The sequence below is a fragment of the Rhincodon typus genome, chromosome 14 (assembly GCF_021869965.1).
Source record: "Rhincodon typus isolate 14 chromosome 14, sRhiTyp1.1, whole genome shotgun sequence".
NCBI classification, from domain to species: domain Eukaryota; kingdom Metazoa; phylum Chordata; class Chondrichthyes; order Orectolobiformes; family Rhincodontidae; genus Rhincodon; species Rhincodon typus.
Genome location: NC_063345.1, coordinates 12594731 through 12605585, shown reverse-complemented (window position 1 = coordinate 12605585; position 10855 = coordinate 12594731). Strand labels below are relative to the sequence as shown.

Below are 10855 nucleotides of genomic sequence, written 5' to 3'. Positions count from 1 at the left end.
GGACATGAACAAGTTGGTCAAACAGGCAGACAATTGGCAGATCACAGAATCCCTACAGTGTGGAAACAGGCCCTTCGGCCCAACAAGTCCACACTGACCCTCAGAGTATCCCAGCCAGACCCATCCCCCCCATAACCCACCTAATCTACACATCCCTGAACACTACAGGCAATTTAGCATGGCCAATCCACCTAACCTGCACATCTTTGGACTGTGGGAGGAAACCGGAGCACCTGGAGGAAACCCACGCGGACACGAGGAGAATGTGCAAACTCCACACAGACAGTCGCCCGAGGCTGGAATCGAACCCGGGTCCCTGGCATTGTGAGGCAGCAGTGCTGCCCCTGATGAATGTTAATGCACAGAAATGTGAGGTAATGCATTTGGTAGAAGAAACATGGAGAGACAATACAGGCTCAACGGTACAACTTTGAGAGGAGGAGGAGCAGAGGGACCTCACAGGGTTCAAAGTGCATAATTCTCTGAAGGTGGCCAGGCAAGTTGAAACAGTTTTTAAGAAAACTTATAGGATCCTTGGGTTTATAGATAGAGACATGGAATATAAATGCATGAAAGTGAGGGGAAACCTCCACAAATCATTGGTCAGACCACATTTGGAGTATTGTGTTCGTTCTGGGCACCTTATTTAAGGAAGGATGTTAAAACCCTGGAGAGAGTGCAAAGGAGAATTCCTAGAATGATACCAGGAATGAGGGGTTTTAGATACAAGGAAATATTGGAGAAATTGGGGTTATTCTCCTTGGAGCAATGATTAAGACGTGACTTTATTGAGGTGTTCAAAATTAAGAACAATTTTGACAGAGTAAAGAAGGATATTCTGTTTTCAGTCATTGGTATGTCAGTAAATAGGAGTCACAATTTCAAAGTTGTCAGCAAGAGAGCTAGAGTAACTTCTTTACTCAGAGAAGATAGGATTTGGAATGTGCTACCTGGGAGAGTGGTGGAAGTGCATTCCGTAGGAAGTTTCAAAAGAGAGCTGGATATATATTTGGAAGTGATGAAGTTAAAGGGTTATGGAGATATGGCTGGAGAATGGAACTAGCTGGATAGCTCTTTTTGGAGCAGATACACCAGAATGGGCCAAATGGCCTCCTTCTTTGCCCTAAGATTTTATGATCATGTATAATGAATGAATAGAATTTAACTTCTGCCAGCTGCCATGGTTGGATTTGAAATCATGACTCAAGATTACTCCAGCGAAATTACAATGTCATCATCCCCTTGGATGCTAGAGGGAGGTGAGAAGAATTAAGTTCAAGAAAATGCTGTAACTGATGCTGTAACTATGGGTCTAGGCCCGAAACGTCAGCCTTTCTGCTCCTATGATGCTGCTTGGCCTGCTGTGTTCATCCAGCCTGCACTTTGTTGTCTCTGTAACTATGATGGCTAGACTGAGGCAGAAGGAAAAGAGAATGGAGCTTCAGGTGAAAGTGAACTCTTTATAAGGAAGCTGAAACTTGCCAGAAAGTTAGGAAATACCTAGTCATAGAATCATATAGGATGGAAACAGACGCTACAGTCTAACTCATCTGCGTTGACCAGATATCCTAATCTGGCCTAATTCTATTTGCCAGCATTTGTTCCATATCTCTCTAAACCCTTCCTATTCATGTGCCCATCTAGATGGCTTTTAAATGTTCCAATTGTACCTACCTCCACCACTTCCTCTGGCAGCTCCTTCCGTACATACGCCACCCACTACATGAAGAAATTGCTTCTCAGGTCCTTTTTAAATTGTTCCCCTCTCATCTTGAACCTATGCCCTCTAGTTTTAGAATTCCCCAATCTAGGAAAAGACCTTGGCTATTCACCCTATCCATGCACCTCATGATTTTATAAACTTCTATAAAGTCACCCCTCAGCCTCCAAAGCTCCAGGGACAAAAGCCTCAACCTATTTAGCCTCTCCCTATAACTCAAAGCCTCCAGTCCTGGCAACATCCTTGTAAAACTTTTCTGCACCCTCTCAAGTTTAATTACATCCTTCGTTTGGAAGGGCAACCATAATTGTATGCAGTATTCTAAAAATAGCCTCAACAATGTTCTGTACAGCCGCTGACCAATGAAGGTAAGCGTGCCAAATGCCTTCTTCACCACCCTGTCTACCTGTGACTCCACTTTCAAGAAACAATGTACCTGCACCCATAGGCCTCTTTGTTCAGGAACAGTACCAAGGGCCCTCCCATTAACTGTATAAGTCCTGCCCTGGTACAACACCTCATAGTTATCTAAATTAAACTCATCTGCCACTCCTCAGTCCATTAGCCCATCTGATCAAGGTCCCATTGTACTCTGAGATACTCTTCTTCACTGCCCACTACACCACCAATTTTGGTGTCACCCGCAAACTTACTAACCATACCTCCTTTATTCACATCCAAACTATTTATATAAATGACAAAAAGCAATGGACCCAGCACCGATCCTTATGGCACACCGCTGGTTACAGGCCTCCAGTCCAAAAAGCAACCCCCACCCCCACCATTCTCTGTCTCCTACCTTCGAGTCAATTTTGTACCCAATTGGCTAGATCTCCCTGGATCCCATATGATATACTTAATAAAAACTGAAAGAACTGCAGATGCTGTAAATCAGAGATGAAAATAGAAATTGCTGAAAAAGCTCAGCAGGTCTGGCAGCATCTGTGGAGAGAAATCAGAGTTAACATTTCAGGTCAAGTGACCCTTCCTCAGAACCCTCCCATGTGATCTAACCTTACTAACTAGTCTACCATGTGGAACCTTGTCAAATGTTTTGAAGTTCATATAGACAATGTTTGCTTTGTCCTCATCAGTCTTTGCCACCTCTTCAAAACATCAATAGTATGCTAAATCTAATGCTAAAAATAGTAAATTAAATACTCTTAGTAAGAGTGATAATAGAATGAGCAATACTGGAGACCACAAGTCTTGTTATTTTTAGCTTTGAACACATGTCCCCAAAGCATTAGCCTGGAGTTCTAGATTACTAGCCTAGTGACAATACCACTACATTACTTCCCCATGTTGTTCTTCATTTGTAGAACATAGAACAGTGCAGGCCCTTCGGCTCACAATGTTGTGCCAAACTTTTACCCTAAACCTATGGTCTATCTAACCTCCACCCCTTGTAAGTTTAGACAGAAGGCTGCTCAACTGCGACAAACAGATATTTTTAATCAACCTGTTCAAATGTGTTATGACACACCTATAGAGTAAGTGGGACTTGAATTCAGGCCCAATGGTCCTAAGGCAGGGACACTATCACTGCACCACAAGGGCTTGAACTGTGATTGACATTACATTCAAGGGTCATCATGTGCTCATTTGCACCTCCTAATTTGAGTCATTGGATAACAATCAGCAAAAGGAGCATGAGCTGCTTTTTCTCTTATTTTGATCCTTTCCAGCTCTTGAATCCTTCAAGCATAACCAAGGTAGAGACTAAAGCTTGAAATCAATTAAGAAACAGCTGGAAGTCTGAATGGAAGGATAGTTGGCTCTCTCTAGATGAATGAGCTAAGGGAGGTCAAAATTATTTCCACTTGTATTTATCTTCTTTCTTTGTAATTCAATGACATATTGGATGGTGTATTTATCCATTGATCTATTGAAGCATGTAAGAATCACTATATGTTAGAAAGATTGTGATAGGCTTTAGAGAGAGTACAAATAATATTTACAAGAATAGTTACAGGGATAGATAGGACAATCAGTTTGCTTTCTGCGGAGAATGAGAGGAAACATAATGAAGGTTCAAAATGATAAGGAGTCAACTTGGAGAGAAACTGTTCTCGTTGTCTAGAGGTTTAGAAAGTAGAGCACATAGATTTGAGGGGATCAGCAAAAGAACTGAAAGCAACATGGGGAAAATCTTTCACACATCAAAAATCATAACCTGGAATGTATTATCTGAGAGAATGATGGAGGCAGGTTAACTTGTGACTTCCACAAGAAAGTTGGATAAACACCTGAAGGAAAGAGATTTTCAGTAATATGGGAAAAGTGTGGGGGAGGGGAACTTGTTAATTTGCTGTTGCATAGAGCCAGCAAAGGATCAATAGGTTGAATGGTTACACCACAGGTGGCTATTCTATAAACCTATTACTGGTGGGACCTGTCCAGTGTGAAAGATAAGTGGTGATTATTAAGTTGAACTTAGTGCAGCGCTTTTACTTTTAGGTGCTGTCTTTCAATTTGTCTGTTATCCAATTTGTGTTTTTTCTTATGGACTCCTGCACTGTGAAAATTGTTTATGTTTGCCTAGCGTACAACTGTGACAATGCAAAGTATCTTATGATTGTGGTGAATTTTGGAAGGCCTAAGGTCACGTAAGGTGTTATGTACCCAACCAAAGCCTGAATTTGTGCAAGTGTATTTAGCCAACTCTTGGGGGGGGGAAAAAAAAAATCATTTAAAATAATGTGATTGTATCATAATCCTTACCTGTATTACAAACCACTTTTTATGTTTTACATAATTGTCAAACTTACAGTGCTTGGCAGGTTAGTTTTATAAAAACATCTGTAAATGAAAGCTTTTTAATATTGTCAAAACAGTATTGATTTTCTACAAGCTACTAATTGTCTTTGGAGAATTCTACAATTATGGCAAGTTCCTTTTAAACTAAAGTTACTTAATCATTGGTCTGTACCACAAAGCGTCAGAGGTCTCAACAGGGATGATGTTGGAGGGTTGCTTTTCAAACTGGAGGCCTGTGACCAGTGGTGTGTCACAAGGATTAGTGCTGGGTCTACTGCTTTTCATCATTTATACAAATGATTTGGATATTAACATAGGTATGGTTAGTAAGTTTGCAAATGATCCCAAAACTGGAGGTGTACACTTAATGGTAAGGCCTTGGGGAGTGATGCTGATCAAAGAGACCTTGGAGTGCAGGTTCATAGTTTCTTGAAAGTGGAGTTGCAGGTAGATAGGACAGTGAAGAAGGCGTTTTGGTATGTTTGCTTTTATTGGTCGGTGCATTGAGTGTAGGACTTGGGAAGCCATGTTACAGCTGTACAGGACATTGGTTAGGCCACTTTTGGAATACAGCATGCAATTCTGTTCTCCCCTGCTATAGGAAGGATTTTGTTAAACTTGAAGGGGTTCAGAAAAGATTTACAAGGATATTGCCAGGGTTGGAGGGTTTGAGCTGTAGGGAGAGGATGAATAGTCTGGGGCTACTGTCTCTGGAGTGTTGGAGACAGAGGGGTGATCTTAGAGAAGCTTATAAAATATGAAGGGTATGTGTAGGATGAATGGCCAAGGCCTTACCCCAGGGTAGGGGTATCTAAAACTAAAGGCATAGGTTTTAAGGTGAGAGGGGAAAGATTGATAAGGGACCTAAGGGGCAACTTTTTCATGCAGAGGGTGGTGTGTACATGAAATGAGCTGCAAGAGGAAGTGTTGGAGTTGGGTACAATTGCAACATTTTTAAAAGGCATTTGGGTGGATACATGAATAGGAAGGGTTGGCCCATATCCCTGTGAAATGCTGGCAAATAGGCCTAGATTAATTTAGGATACATGGTCGAGTTGGACTGAAGGGTCTGTTTCTGTGCTGTACATCTGACTTTAAGATACATGATCAGTTGTTAACAAGTGTGCTGAGTGCAGGTAAGCTCCATGAATTCCTTTTGTATGACTGAGGGAACAGCCAAGACTCCATTGTTAGTGATAGATTATTTCTTATATTACTACATGGCTCTGGGTGGAAATTTTAAACATGTTCTTAAGCAAATTAATGAAAACTCCATACTTGTGCCTGGTAATAATTAACACATTTGTGATTTTTAACTTGTTTGAGACCTAAAATTACACCCGCTTAGAAGTATCAAATTTTCAGTTGGGAAAAGTCACTTTTTTTTTAATCCTTGTTTTGCTTCTAAAGATGTTAAAATGCCAGTGTGTGTATATAGTGAGAAATGACTACTATATTTTCACATGAATAAATTCAGATAATATTTCTCTATCCTTTTATGTTCGTGCATGCATTATCAAGTTATTTTAAGCAGACTGATTCTTGTGATAAAATCATGGGCAGAAAGTTTTTATAATTACAATCCTATTGTACCTTTTTTTTATGGTTAATTTCATGGCTTAAATGACCATTGTCCAAGTGACAATCATGAATGCTATTGTATGTTTCTGATCATGTAGGATAGAATGACAAAGTTCCTCAAACTATATACTTTTAAAGGATTTCAACAGAGGTTCCTGATTAGTGTGGCTGGGAAAGACGGAAGATTCCCGCCTCTGCTGATGATTATTTTGACCTGGTTGCTGGCAAATGCAGGAAACTGTCCAAAATGGTTATCTGTTTGAATTTCTTTGCTTCCCCCGCCGCCCCCCCCCAACTTAAGTACTTTGATTCAGATCACCCCTTCCCACATGCCGCAAAACAAAGGCTGAGCAGAGGTATTGTGCAATTTTGATGTGAATGTTGGGTTGAAAGCTGTTTAATGGTGAAAACCACAAACTAGGGATCACAGTATGAATTACTAGCACTTTTTTAATACTTCTTTGCCAGAATGTGACTTTAAACTACGTAATTCAAATTGCATCAAACAAATAACCTTTCAAACAATGAAGCTTGCCTATATTAAATACCGTGCATTGCAGACTTACAATATAAAAAGTGTGTTTCAAACAGTGCTGGAACCAATACTTGGGCTGGAGGGTTATGGAGGGACTAAAAGATCACTTTTGTTGTCATCGCAAAGCTTAAATATTGGTGAGGCTGTGAAGTCGTGTGTAAATCCAAACCTGCTTTCAAAGGGGTTAGAAATACACTTTGAGCGACAGCAGGAACAGGTGAAATTATGTTAAAGTTTTAAAAAAAAACATTAAATCTAGTAATCTCTGGTTTACTCCCAATGCCAAACTCAAACAAAGGGATAAAGGAGATAAATCAATTGCTGAAAAGTTGGTGTATTGTTCAGGGATTCAAGTTTTTAAACAACTGGAATGTCTTTTGGGATTAAAAATACTTGGTCAAAGCAGACTGGAGACCTGTGACCAGTGGTGTGTGCCACAAGGATTGGTGCTGGGTTCACTACTTTTTTGTCATTGATATAAATGATTTGGATGTGAACATAGGAGGTATGGTTAGTAAGTTTGTAGATGACACCAAAATTGGAGGTGTAGTGGACAGTGAAGAAGGTTACCTCCGTGTACAATGTGTTCTTGTTCAGGTGGGCCAATGGGCTGAGGAGTGGCAGATGGAGTTTAATTTAGATAAATACGAGGTGCTGCATTTTGGAAAGGCTAATCAGGCAGGTCTTATCTCCTTAATGGTAACGTCCTGGGGAGGGTTGCTGAACAAAGAGACCTTGGAGCGCAGGTTCTTACTTCCTTGAAAGTGGAGTTCCAGGTTGACAGGATAATGAAGAAGGCGTTTAGTATGCTTGCCTTTATTGGTCAATGCATTGAGTATGGGAGTTGGGAGGTCATGTGACTGTACAGGACATCAGTTAGGCCGCTTTTAGAACTCTGTTCAATTCTGGTCTCCCTCCTATAGGAAAGATGTTGTTAAACCTGAAAAGGAGGAGCTCAAAACTATAGGGTGTAGATTTAAGCTGAGAGGGGAAAGATTTAAAAGGGACCTAAGGAACAACTTTTTCATACAGAGGGAGGTAGGTATACTGAATGAACTGCCAGAGGAAGTGATGGAGGCTGGTACAATTGCAACACTTTAAAAGGCATCTAGAGAGGTATATGAACAAGAAGGGTTTGGAGGGAGAAGGGCCAAATGCTGGTAAATGGGACTAGATTAATTTAGGATACCTGGCTGGCATGGACGAGTTGGACCAAAGGGTCTGTTTCCATGCTGTACAAATCTGACTCAATGACAGGCCTAACCTGAACTGGAAAGGGACCAATATCTTAGCAGGGAAATTTGCTCATTCCATTAAGGGAGACTCTATACTGCTAGAGAGGGGGAATGGAGGAATACTAAGTAGCGGTGTAAACAGAAAGATTGGGGAAGGCTCTTGATGTGAAGAGAGCATGTCAGTTATGAAAGAAAGATGAGAGAGTCAGAATGTAGTAATTATGAAGAACTAAATTGCATTTATTTCAATGCAAAGGGTCTTACAGGTAAGGCTGGTGAACTCGGGGCATATTTAAGAACATTGGGTCGTCATAGTGATGACAGAAAATTGGCTGAAAGATGGACAAGACAGGCAGCTCAATGTTCCAGGTTTTAGATCCCATAGGAAAGGAGGCAAGAAAGGATTTGGGTGGGGTGGTGGCATTCTTGATTTAAGGAATACATTACTGCTGTAACTATGGAAGATATTTCTGAAAAGGCATCCAGTGAAAATATGTGGGTAGAAATAAAGGAAAGATCACTTTGGGATGGTACTATAGGCACCACCACCCCCCCCCACCCCGCCACCCCTCAAAAGTCAAGGGAATTGAGAAACAAATATGTGGGAAGATCTCCTATATATGTAAGCATAAGGTTGTAATAATGGGGGTTTTGATTTTTCCAAACATTGTCTTGGGCTGCCATAGTGTTAAAGTTATGGATGGTAAAGAATTTGTCAAATGTGTTTAAGAAAATTTTTCTTAATCAATATGTGGATGCTCCTACAAGAGAGAGAGCAAAACTAGATATTTTTTTGGGCAGTAAAGCAGGGCAGCTAACTGAAGTCAGAGTGGGTGAACACTTTGGGTCTAGCGATCTTAATTCTACTAACTTCAAAATGGCTATGGAAAAGGACAAATCTTCCATAAAAGTTAGCTTTTTTTAATGGTATGAGTCAAGAACAATTTGATTGAAATAGACTGTTCACAGGTAAAAGGGCATCTGACAAGGGGGAGGCTTTCAAGACTACGATGACAAGAGTTCAGAGGCATTACCTTCCTTTTTTGGAGTGAAAAGTAAGGCTGGTAGGGTTAAGGAACAATGGATGATATTGATATTTTAGATATTGAGGTTCTAGTCAAGAATAAAAGGGAAACTTTTTTATTTTGGATATAGACAGCTTGGTTCTCTTAATCACTATAAAGAGTAGGGATAATATTGAGAGATATCAGTAAGGCAAAGAGGGGATATGAGAACGGTGGCAGGTAAGATTTAAGGATAATCCAAAAAGATTCTGCAAATACTTTAACAGCAAGACAGTAACTAGAGAGAGGGTAGGGCCCCTTAAAGGTCAAGGAGGCCATCTTTCTGTTGAACCCCAGGAGATGGGAGAGACATTAAATGAATATTTCATCAGTTTTGACTGGAGAAAGAAATGGATTCTAGAGAATCCAGAGAAATAAATTTTTTGATGTTTTAAAAACAGTTCACATTACAGAAATAGTAGTTCAGGAGGTCTTGGAGAACGTAAAGCTGTAAAAATCTCCGGACCTGATCTAATGTATCCCAGAACATTGTGTGGAGTTAAGGAGGAAACTGAGATCCCTTGCAGAAATATTTGCATCATCTATAACCACAGGTGAGGTGCCTGATGACTGGAGGCTGGCTAATGTACTTTTTCTTAAGAAAAGATGTAAGGAGAAATTGGGATCTATAGACCAGTAAGTATGACTTTGGTTGTGGGTAAGTTGTTGGTGATTATAAAAGATATGATTTATGGACATTTGGAGATTGGGAGAGTGGGGGGTGGGAAATTGATTAAGGATGGCCAGCATAGTGTTGTGTGAGGAAAAGTGTCTCTCAAACTTGAGGTTTTTGAGGAAGTTGCCAAAAAGATTGAGGGCACAGCCTTTGACAAGTTTCCACATGTTAGACTAATTAGTAAAGTTAGGTCACATGGAATTCAGGGTGAGTTTGCCAATTGGATACATAATTGGCTTTAATTGCAGGAGACAGGGTGGTGGTGGAGGGTTGTTTATTTTGGACTAGAGGCATGTGACCAGCGGTGTTCCATAGGGATTGGTTCTGGGTCCTCTTTTGTTTTTGTCACTTTTTAATATAAATGATTTGGATGAGAATATAGAAGGCATGGTTCGTAAGTTTGTGAATCACCAAAATTGGTGGTATAGTAGGCAATGAATAAGGTTTTCTAAGATTACAAAGAGATCTTTGATCAAATTGGACAGTGGGCCAAAAAACGGCAGATGGAGTTCCTTCTGGATGAATGCGAGGTGTTGCCTTTTGGTACAATGACCAAGAGTAGGGATTGTACAATTAATGATAGGGCCTCTGTTTGTTTGTGTTGTAGAACAGAGGGACATAGGGGTTCGGGTATAATTCTTTCAAGCTTGTCACACCTAGACTGGGTGGTTTAAAAAGGGGTTTGGCACACTTACCTTCATAGCTCAGTCCTTTGAGTATCGGTGTTGGGAAGTCATGTTGAGGTTGTACAGGACGTTGGTGAGCCCTCTCCTGGAATACTGTCTGGTTCTGGTCACTCGGTTATGGGAAGGATATTAAGCTGGAGTGGGTTCAAGAGATTTACCAGGACGTTGCTGGGTATCGAAGATTCGAGTTATAAAGGAAGGCTGAATAGGCTGGGACTTTGTTCACTGGAGTGTAGAAGGTTGAAGCAACCCTGATTGTTTTGTAAACAATGAGGGGTCTAGATCAAGTTAATGGTAGTTTCATTCCCCTTAGGATGGGGGATTTCAAGACTGGGTGCACACTTTTAAGGTGTGAGGAGAGAGATATTTTTTTATAAAAAAAAAATCATGGGAAAGGATGGTTCGCGTGTGGAATGAAATTCCTGAGGAAGTGATCATGTGAGTACAATTACAACGTGTAAAAGACATTTTGGATAAGTTTAAAAACCGAAAGAAATGCAGTTGCTGTAAATCAGGAACAAAAACAGAAGTTGCTGGAAAAGCTCAGCAGGTCTGGCAGCATCTGTGAAGGGTCACCAGACCCGAAACATTAACTCTG

General features: G+C 40.6%; 1 protein-coding gene across 1 annotated transcript in view; it reads left to right on the top strand.

Annotated features, from left to right (window-relative positions):
* Positions 1–4156: 4156 nt before the first annotated feature.
* Positions 4157–10855, top strand: part of LOC125484792 (high mobility group protein B3-like) — a 23388-nt gene continuing 16689 nt past the window's right edge. The window contains exon 1 of the mRNA XM_048604925.1: positions 4157–4180. The gene's annotated coding sequence lies outside the window, so the exon portion shown is untranslated. The remainder of the gene's footprint in view (positions 4181–10855) is intronic.